The sequence below is a fragment of the Scyliorhinus torazame genome, chromosome 5, assembly GCF_047496885.1.
Source record: "Scyliorhinus torazame isolate Kashiwa2021f chromosome 5, sScyTor2.1, whole genome shotgun sequence".
NCBI classification, from domain to species: domain Eukaryota; kingdom Metazoa; phylum Chordata; class Chondrichthyes; order Carcharhiniformes; family Scyliorhinidae; genus Scyliorhinus; species Scyliorhinus torazame.
In genome coordinates this window covers 73748513-73759581 of record NC_092711.1, presented here as the reverse complement: position 1 = coordinate 73759581, position 11069 = coordinate 73748513, and positions in this window count along the sequence as shown.

Genomic DNA, 11069 nt, shown 5'->3' with positions numbered 1-11069 from the left:
AGTCGCCACATTCCGGCGCCTGTTCGGGGAGGCTGTTCGGGGAATTGAACCATGCTGCTGGCCTGCCTTGGCCTGCTTTCAAAGCCAGCAAATTAGCCCTGTGCTAAACAGCCCCTAGAGAATGACTGGGTGGATGATGAATCTGGGGAAGGGCGTGTAGATATTCTGGGTCACAGTGAGATCAAAAAGGAAAAGATGTTGGGCGCCTTGAAACCATCCAGCTCAATATCTCCCAAGGGCCTCATGGGATCTACCCCAGAATACTGAGGGAGGAAATTGCTGGGGTCTTGACAGAAATAGTTGTATCATCACCGGCTACAGGTGAGGTCCCAGAGGACTGGAGCATACCTAATGTTGTTCCTTTGTTCAAGAAGGGTAGCAAGGATAATCCAGGATATTACAGGCTGATGAGCCGCCTTACAACAGTGCTTGGGAAATTATTGGAGAGGATTCTTCGAGACAGGATTTACTGCCATTTGGAAGCAAGTGTACTTGTTAGCGAGAGGCAGCATTGTTTTGTGAACGGGAGGTCGAGTCTCACTAACTGATCATGTTTCTCGAGGAAGTGACGAAGATAATTGATGAGGGTAGGTCAGTGGATGTTGTCTACATGGACCTCAGTAAGGTATTTGACAAGGTCCCTCTTGGTACTCTGGTACAGAAGGTGAAATCACACGGGATCAGAGGTGAGCTGGCAAGATGGATAGAGAATTGGCTAGGTCATAGAAGACTGAGGGTAGCAGGGAAGGGTGCTTTTCTGTTTGGAGGGTTGTGACTAGTGGTGTTCCGCAGGGATCAGTGCTGGGACCTTTGCTGTTTGTAGTATATATAAATGATTTGGAGGAAAATGTAATGGTCTGATTAGTAAGTTTTCGGATGACACAAACGTTGGTGGAATTGCGGATAGCGATGAGGCCTGTCAGAGGATACAGCAGGATTTAGATTGTCTGGAGACTTGGGCGGAGAGATGGCAGATCGAGTTTGATCCGGACAAATGTAGGGCAGCACAGTAAGACATTGGTCAGCACTGTGGCTTCTCAGCGCCACGGTCCCAGGTTCGATTCCCCGCTGGGTCACTGTCTGTGCAGAATCTGCACTTTCTCCCTGTGTCTGAATGGGTTTTCTCCGGGTGCTCTGGTTTCCTCCCACAGTCCAGAGACTTGCAGGTTAGGTGGATTGGACAGGCCAAATTGCCCTTAGTGTCCAAAACTGTTAGATGGGGTTATTGGGTTACAGGGATAGGGTGGAAGTGAGGGCTTAAGTGGGTCGGTGCAGACTCGATGGGCCGAATGGCCTTCTTCTGCACTGTATGTTCTATGTCTATGACTTCCTTACTGTGTACTCAATGCAATGCCCCTAATAATAAAGCCTACAATACTTTCTGTTTTATTAACTGCTCTCTCAACAAGAACTGCCATGTCCATTAGCAAATTTAGTTCCAATACAATTTGTTCCATCATCCAAAGATGTGTAGGTTAGATGGATAGAGGCTGTTTAGCACAGGGCTAAATCGCTGGCTTTGAAAGCAGACCAAGGCAGGCCAGCAGCACGGTTCAATTCCCGTAACAGCCTCCCCGAACAGGCGCCGGAATGTGGTGACTAGGGACTTTACACAGTAACTTCATTGAAGCGTACTTGTGACAATAAGTGATTTTCATTTTCATTTCATTGGCAATGCTAAATTTCCTGTTCGTGTCCAAAGATGTGCGGGTTATGGGGATAGGGTGGGGGATTGGCCTAGGTAGGGTGCTCTTTCAGAGAGTTGGTGCAGTTTTAAAGGGCTGAATGGCCTCCTTCTGCACTGTACAACTGCTATGGTTCTAAGTCATTAACATAGATCTAGATAGTTGTGGCCACAACACTGATCCCAGGGGCAGTCCATTAGTTAGTGTGTGCCAATTTGAAAATGACTCATTTATCCCAACTCACTCTTTGCTGTTAGTTACCCAGACCTCGATCTGTGCGAATATATCACCCCCAACACCATGAGCTCCTATCTTATGCAGTAACCTTCTTTGAGATACATTACTGAAAGCCTTTGGAAATCCAAACACACAACATCTACTGGTTCCCTTTATCCACCCTGCTTATTATATCCTCAAAGAACTCAAGGCTCCTCTGTCTTTTTGGAGGGGAGGATAGGGAATAGAGGGGAGAGGGAGATCCCTTCAAAAGGAACTAACTTGTGTTGAAGATATTAAAAAGACCTAACACACTGTGTGCTCAGCACAAAACTGATTTGACTTTTAACCGGATTATTCATTCCTAGAACAGGGCTGGACTTTCTTAAACTCCGAAACAAACCCTGAAGGACAAATGGATAAACAGCAAAATTCAATCAAAACAGTTATTTGTGAGCTCGCTGGTGTCTCAGCGGGGTGGATGAGTGAGCAAATCCCTTCTGACATATGGAGCAGGTGAATGGCTTCTCCCCAGTGTGAACTCGCTGGTGTGTCAGCAGGGTTGATGACTGAGTGAATCTCTTCCCACACATGGAGCAGCCAAATGGTCTCTCCCCGCTGTGAATACGCTGGTGTTCCAGCAGGTCGGTGGACCAGTAAATCCCTTCCCACAGACAGAACAGGTGAATGGCCTTTCCCCAGTGTGAACTCGCTGGTGTTTCAGCAGGGCTGAGGAATTAGTAAATCCCTTCCCACAAACAGAGCAGGAGAATGGTCCCTCTCCAGTGTGAATTCGCTGGTGTGTCATCAGGCGTGACGACCAACTGAATCCCTTCCCACACTCGTTGCAGGTAATCGGGCTCTCTCCAGTGTGAATTCGCTGGTGTACAGTGAGGTCAGATAATTACCTGAACCCAGTCCCACAGTCAGAGCACCTGAATGGTCTCTCGCCAGTGTGAATACGTTGATGGCGCATCACTTCCCCAGAACTTTTGTGCCAATTGCCGCAGTCTGGGCATTTAAAAGGTGTCTCATCAGAGTGAACACGCTGGTGAGCCAACAGGTTGCAAGACAGACTGAATCCCTTCCCACACATGGAGCAGGTGGACGGTCTCTCCCCAGTGTGACTGCGCCGATGAGTTTCCAGCTCAACTGGATATTTGAATCCCTTCCCACAGTCTCCACATGTCCATGCTTTCTCCCCGTTGTGTCTGCACTTGTGGTTCAAGAGGTCAGACAATTGGCTGATGTCTCGTTCACACGCAGAGCATGTGTTCAGTTTCTCCCAACTGCAAATGGTGCTTTCTCCTTCCATATTCAAAATCCAAAGATATTCAGGTTACAATAAATTGGGCGACTCAATCAGATCCTGTTGTGATATTGGATTCGAGTTTCCAAACTGCAAATTGTCTCTTTCTAACACCCTGTGAAATTGATTAAAACCAGAAAAAGGTGTCAGTGGAAACCTACAAAGAGACAGAGACAGGTTGTAAAATTGAGCTGATGAATCTGGTCATTTGTGGGGCAGACACTAGGAAAAAGTGACCATAAAAACTGCTGTATTGTTGTAAAAACCAAACTGGTTCAGTGATGTTGTTTAGGGTAGGAAACCTGCCAAACTTGAGTTCATCCAAATCTCTGCGGCCATGCCCCCTGAACTGAGTCCCACTCACTCACTCATCACCCCTGTTCTCACTGATCTACACTGGGCCCCAGTAAAGCAACATCCTTGTTTGCAAATCTTGCTCCACCCGATTTCCAGCTACACAGATGTTTAAATCTTGAACCACAAATAAAACAGAAACACTTACATTCAGGTACTAATAAACTGAGTTACTCTCAGGTTTTGAAGTGAATCTTCGGTGAGTTTTTCAGCTTAAAATTCTGCTTTCCTAATGTCCTGTAAAAAGTCATCACTGTCAGTCCAGGATTAAAAATTCAGAAGAGAAAAACATTTCTCTTGGTTTGAGTTTGCTGTGTGTAAATCCTCCCCTTCTAACCTCCAGTAAAAGGAGTTTCCAGAATCCATCACTGTCAGTCTAGAAGAGAAATTCACAACATTTTCTTCTCCTGCTGACAGTACGCATGCGCACTCCTGCCCCCCCCCCCAAAATGTCAGTCACCCAGATGTTGCCCCCCCCCCATTAAACATTAGATTCTTAATTTTGTTCTGCCATCTCCACAGGGTGTTTATGGAGCCCCCACGTCCATTCTGCCACCTCAATTACCCTCCTATAATCAGCCGTTATTTACTCGTTGAGGCATTTCCCATCCATTAGCAGATTGAGATCAACGAGTCAGAAATTCTCTCTCCTGGGGCATCATTCTCCGACCCCCCGCCGGGTCGGAGAATCGCCTGGGGCTGGCGTGAATCCCGCCCCCGCCGATTGCTGAAGTCTCCGGCACCGGATATTCGGCGGGGGCGGGAATCGCGTCACGCCGGTTGGCGGGCCCCCCGCTGGATTCTCCGGCCTGGATGGGCCGAAGTCCCGCCGATAAATTGCCTGTCCCGCCGGCGTGGATTAAACCACCTTTTGAACGGCGGGACAAGGCGGCGCGGGCGGGCTCCGGGGTCCTGGGGGGGGCGCGGGGCGATCTGGCCCCGGGGGGTGCCCCCACGGTGGCCTGGCCCACGATCGGGGCCCACCGATCCGCGGGCCGTGGGGACACTCTTTCCCTTCCGCCTCCGCCACGGTCTCCACCATGGCGGAGGCGGAAGAGACTCTCCCCACTGCGCATGCGCGGGAAACTGTCAGCGGCCGCTGACGCTCCCGCGCATGCGCCGCCCGGAGATGTCATTTCCGCGCCAGCTGGCCGGGGCAACAAAGGCCGTTTCCACCAGCTGGCGGGGCGGAAATTCCTCCGGCGCCGGCCTAGCCCCTCAATGTTGGGGCTCGGCCCCCAAAGATTTGGGGCGGCGCAATGCCCGTCTGATTGGCGCCGTTTTGGGCGCCAGTTGGCGGACATCGCGTCGTTTCGGGAGAATTTCGCCCCAGGTCACTGGGACCCTGAAGCCCAGCCCACTGCACTACGTGAACAAATAGTCCCGCATGCGCACTGCTCCTGCTGAAACAAGATGCTTTTTAAACCTGGGCCTATTCTCAGGAAAAAGCCTCCGATATACAAACTCCGAACCTGCGGGTCATATTTGGGTTTGGGGCCTACACCCGGTGTTTATGAAGCCTCCGCTCCCTCCCCACCCTCACCTCCCGGCTCCATTCCTCCCTCCGCCCCGCCCGCTCTCTCCCATTAACAAAAACCTCTCCCGCACTCACCCGCCTCTGAGCAAGGTGACACTGCGCATGTTCCGGAGAGTTCAGCACTGCGCCTGCGTATTGGCCTCCCTCAGTGAATAGGGCACATTCACACCCGCAGGGAATGTTGGGTAACAGCAGCGCCATTGAAGTATCCAAACAGAAGGAAACAAATTTTGTTACGCCATTCAAAGAAATGAATAAATACAACACCTACATTCTTGTGAATATCTGCGCTGTTGTATTCCATTCCTAAAAGACCGTTATTTTCTTGTCGGTACATGATTCGTTTTTTGAACTTTTTCCAACTTTTCCCTGACTCCTTCTCTCAGGGTGCTAAGTCTGTCTGCGTCAATCCGACAGTCACTGGTTCCTCTCCTCTATTTACTGATGCTGAACTCAATGGCTGAATTCAATGAGGGAAAATGTGAGTTGTTCATTTTGGAAGAATGAATGAGAAGTCGGATTCTTGTTTAAATGGTGAGACTGCAGAAAGCTGTAGCCCAAAGGGACTTGGGGTTCTTGTTCATGAAGCTCAGAAAGCTAGCATAGAGGAGCAGAAGGAAATAGGGAAGGCAAATGTGATGCGGGTGCTTATTCAAGGGAGATTTGGTCCCCTCATTTAAGGAAAGATATATCATTGGAGGCAGTATAGAGGAGATTTACACCAATGATCCCGGGTATGGAGACATTTCCATATGAGGAAAGATTAAACAAGTTGAGTCTGTACTCCCAGGAGTACAGAAGTGTGAGAAATGATATGACTGAAACATATAAGATTTTTAGAGGGTTAGACAGGGTAAATATTGGGTGGATGTCCTTGAACATTTTCAGGGCTGAGATCAATAGGTTTTTAATAATTTAGGGAAATCAGGGTTATGGAGAGAAGGCAGGAAAATGGACTTAGTGTTGGATCAGTCATTTTTTTATTAAATGGAGGAGCAGGCTTGAAAGGCTGAATGGCTTACTGCTGGTCCCATTGAATATTAATTATTCTATGGAACGATACAGCAAAGATGGAAACTATTTAGCCCATTATACCAGTGCTGGCTCTTTGGAAGATTCATCCAATTAATTCCACAGTCATAATAATGATAATCTTTATTATTGTCACAAGTAGGCTTACATTAACATTGCAATGAAGTTACTGTGAAAAGCCCCGTGTTGTCACATTCCGGCGCCTGTTTGGGTACACTGAGGGAGAATTCAGTATGTCCAATTCACCTAACAAGCACGTCTTTCGGGACTTGTGGGAGGAAACCGGAGCACCTGGAGCAAACCCACAAAGGCACGGGTAGATCGTGCAGACGCCGCACAGTGACCCAAGCCAGGAATTAAACCCGAATCCCTGGCGCTGTGAAGCCACAGTGCTAACTCTGTGTTAATGTGCCGCCCATTGAGTAACTATGATTAACACAAACTGATTTGACTTGATTTTTATTCAGAATTTAATTTCTTACAACAGGGTTGGAGTTTATGAACATCATCATAATAATAATCTTTATTATTGTCACAAGTTGGCTTATAGTAATATTGCAATGAAGTTACTGTGAAAATCGCCTAGTCGCCACATTCCGGCCCCTGTTCGGGTATACAGAGGGAGAATTCAGAATGTCCAATTCACCTAATAAGCACATCTTTCGGGGCTTGTGGGAGAAACAGACCCCAATGAATATGGTTCAGTCCAGGCTGTGATTCGCAAAACAATCCAATCACTGAAGTTACTTGTGAACTTGCTGGTGCATCAGTAGGTTGGAATCTGAGTGAATCCCCTCCCATACTGGGAGCAGGTGAATGGCCTCTCCCCTGTGTGAAGACGCTGCTGTACAGTGAGGTGAGACGATTGTCTGAACCCAGACCTTTGAGTGGTAAGCTGCTGATTGGGCAGCACAGTAGCACAGTGGTTAGCACTGTTGTTTCACAGCTCCAGGGTCCCAGGTTCGATTTCTGGCTTGGGTCACTGTCTGTACGGAGTCTGCACATTCTCCCCGTATTTCTGTGTGTTTCCTCCAGGTGCTCCGGTTTCCTCCCATAGTCCAAAGATGTGCAGGTTAGGTGGATTGGCCATTTTGAATTGCCCTTATTGTCCAAAAGGTTTAGGTGGGGTTACTGGTTTACGGGGTTAGGGTGGAGGTATAGGCTTAAGTCAGGTGCACCTTCCAAGGGCCAGTGCAGACTCGATGGGCCAAATGACCTCTTTCTGAACTGTAAATTCTATGATACAGTGAGAGCATCTGAATGGTCTCTCTTAAGTGTGAACATGATAATGGGACATCAGTTCCCCAGCATCTTTATAACACTCTTCACAGTCTGGGCATTTAAATGGTCTCTCCCAGTGTGAACTCACTGGTCTCTCAACAGATTGGAGGAATGAGCAAATCCCTTGCTACATTGGGAGAAGGTGAACAGCCTCTCCCCAGCGTGAATATGTTGGTGTGTCTGCAAGTGGTATGAGTGTGTGAATCCCTTTCCATAATCAGAGCACATGAAAAGCGTCTGCCCAGTGTGAGTGCACTGATGAACTACTGGCTGGGATGGCAAATAAAATCCCTTCCCATAGTCCCCACATTCCCACAGTTTCTCCCCGGAGCCCCCCCCCCCCCCAGGGTCAGAGCCCCCTACCCCTCCCCCACAGGCCGCACCCCTGATCCTGAGCGCAGAGTTCCCGCCGACTGCGAGCAGGTGTGGACGGCGCCAGCGGGACTACCTTTTCAGAGCGGCCACTTGGCCCATGCGGGCCAGAGAATCGTTGGCCCGGCCGCATGCAGCGGCCTTAACCGGCGCCGTGCCAAACGCGCCGGCGTCAATTCTCCGCAGAGTGGAGAATCTCATGCCGGCGTCGGGGCGCGATTGCGGGGATTCTCCGGCCCGGGGCTGGGAGAATCCCACCCAAAGTATAATTTGGGGAAAAAGTGAAGTTGTCCAATAATAAAGTTAAGTTGGGAATAATAATAATTTAAATAGAGAGACTGCAGAATAAATACCACAGTAGAGAAGGATCTGTGTGTCCTTGTTCACGAACCACAAGTGTATTTATAACCTCACACTCCTCCAGATTGATCTCCATTTGCTTCTTTGCTGTCCAGCTGATCAGTCTACCGATAGCTTCCTGTAGTCTACAACTTTATTCCTCACTGTCAACCACAACACTGCAAATGTCTCAACCATGACCCTTTGTTGAAGTCTAAATCATTCCTGTATAACACACAAAGCTTGGAATCTTGTCCTGAACAATCCAGAACTCCGCTGGAAACAGTCTTCTGGTCACAAAAATACCCCTGGACCAATCCCCTTTGCTTCCTGCTGCTCCAGCTGATGACATTTCCAGCATAATGGAAGTGCCCTGGTTTTCCCACATGGAACTGGATGTGTATTCCACTGGGCTGGGATGTCCTGCCATGTCTTTATTTATTTCATTATTAACATTAGTAACCTCTCATTATCTAAATTTCCATTTACCACTTTTCTGTCCACCTGGCCCAGTCCATGGCTTTCTCCCTCATTGTCTAAAACACATGAGCAACTTTTGTATAATCCTGGTGCATTCGTTTCAGTCTAAATCATTGATATATACCGGAAAACTGTGGAGCCCCACTGGAAACAGGCGTCCAGGCATCATTCAGTCCTGGATGTGACTAACAGCAGCAACAACAGCTGAATCCAAACCCTGCTGTTGCCTGTGACCCTGCTGTGCAGGTTGTTTGGCTGAGTGAATCTCCTCCCACACGTGGAGCAGTTGAACAGCCTCTCCCAGTGACTCCCCAGCACCGCTCCCATGTGTGGTCAGCATGGTAGCTCAGTGGTTAGCACTGTTGCTTCACAGCTCCAGGGTCCCTGGTTCAATTCCCGGCTTTGGCCACTGTCTGCCTGTATGTTCTTCCCGTGCCTGTGTGGGTTTCCTCCAGGTGCTCCGGTTTCCCTCCACAGTCCAAAGATGTGCAGGTTAGGTGGATTTTCCAGGCTAAATTGCCCTTCGTGTCCAAAAAGGTTGGTGGGGTTATGGAGTTATGGTGGAGGTGTGGGCTTAGGTAGGGTGCACTTTCCAAGGGCCGGTGCAGACTCAATGGGCTGAATGCCCTCTTTCTGCACTGTAAATTCTATGATTCTGTTTCCGTGTGAACTCGCTGGTGTTTCAGCAGATTCGGTTTACTTTTAAATCCCTTTTCACAGTCGCAACATTTAAAAGGTTTCTGAACAAGTGGGAACAAGTTGGTGTGTATTCAGGTGGGATGACTGAGTGAATTTCTTGTCACACATGGGGCAAGAGTACAGTCTCTGTCCAGTGTGAACTCGCTGATGTTGCAGAAGGTTGGATGAAACATTGAATTCCTGCTGACACATAGGGCAGCTGAATGGTCTCTCCCTAGTCTGAACTCGATGGTGTCTCAGAAGGTGGGCTGACCGAGTGAATCCCTTCCCACACTTGGAGCCGGTGAATGGCCTGTCCCCAGTGTGAATGCGTTGGTGTTTCACAAGATCCCTTTTGCTTTTAAATGTTTTCTCACAGTCAGAACAATTAAAAGGTCTCTGGTCAGTGTGAACAGATTGATGAATCAGAAGCCGGGATGAACAAGTGAATCCCTTCCCGCACACAGAGCAGGTGAACGGCCTCTCCCCAGTGTGAGTGCGTTGATGTATCATTAAACACCTTTTACTTTTAAAGCTCTTCTCACAGTCAGAACATTTGAAAGATTTCTTATCAGTGTGAACACGTTGGTATGTCCGGAGATTCGATGACTGAGTGAATCCCTTCCCACACACGGAGTAGGTGAACGGCCTTTCCCCAGTATGACTGCGTTGGTGGAACAGTAAATGCTTTCTGCTTTTAAAGCTCTTCTCACAGTCAGCACATTTAAACGGTCTCTGGTCAGTATGAACATGCTGGTGTGTGATGAGGTTGGATAACATAGTGAATCCCTTCCCACACACAGAGCAGATGAATGGCCTTTCCCCAGTGTGAACACGTCGATGAGTTTCCAATTCAGACGGGGAATTGAATCCTTTCCCACAGTCCCCACATTTCCATGGTTTCTTCATAGTTATTGACAGGTTATCAGGTGTAGGTGGGATGCAGATTTTACATCACTATCAGATCAGCCGTGATGTTATTAAATGGTGGAACAGGCTCACGGGGCTGAATGTCCAATTGCTGCTTCTTTATTCCTTTGGTGCGAATGTCCTTATCTCTCTCCAGCTTGGATCATCAGTTGAAGCCTGAGTACGGCCTCTCTCTGATGTAAATGCTGCAATTTAATTTCATGCTGTGTGATTGGTTAAAGCTCAGTTCCAGCTAACTGTGGAAAATGACTTAGATGTCTGTGTCTCGGTGCTTTTCCAATCACAGTGATTTTTAACCTTTTCCCCCAAAGACGAAACAGACAAAAAAGAATAGAGGCATGGACTATTTTCTAAACGGTGACAAAATTCATAATGCTGAAGTGCAAAGGGACTTGGGAGTCCTAGTCCAGGATTCTCTAAAGGTAAACTTGTAAGTTGAGTCCGTAATTAAGAAAGCAAATGCAATGTTGTCATTCATCTCAAGAGGCTTGGAATATAAAAGCAGGGATGTACTTCTGAAGCTTTATAAAGCATTAGTTAGGCCCCATTTAGAATACTGTGAGCAATTTTGGGCCCCACACCTCAGGAAGGACATACTGGCACTGGAGCGGGTCCAGCGGAGATTCACACGGATGATCCCAGGAATGGTAGGCCTAACATATGATGAACGTCTGAGGATCCTGGGATTATATTCATTGGAGTTTAGGAGGTTGAGGGGAGATCTAATAGAAACTTACAAGATAATGAATGGCTTAGATAGGGTGGATGTAGGGATGTTGTTTCCATTAGCAGGGGAGACAAGGACCCGGGGGCACAGCCTTAGAATAAAAAGGAATCACTTTAGAACAGAGATGAG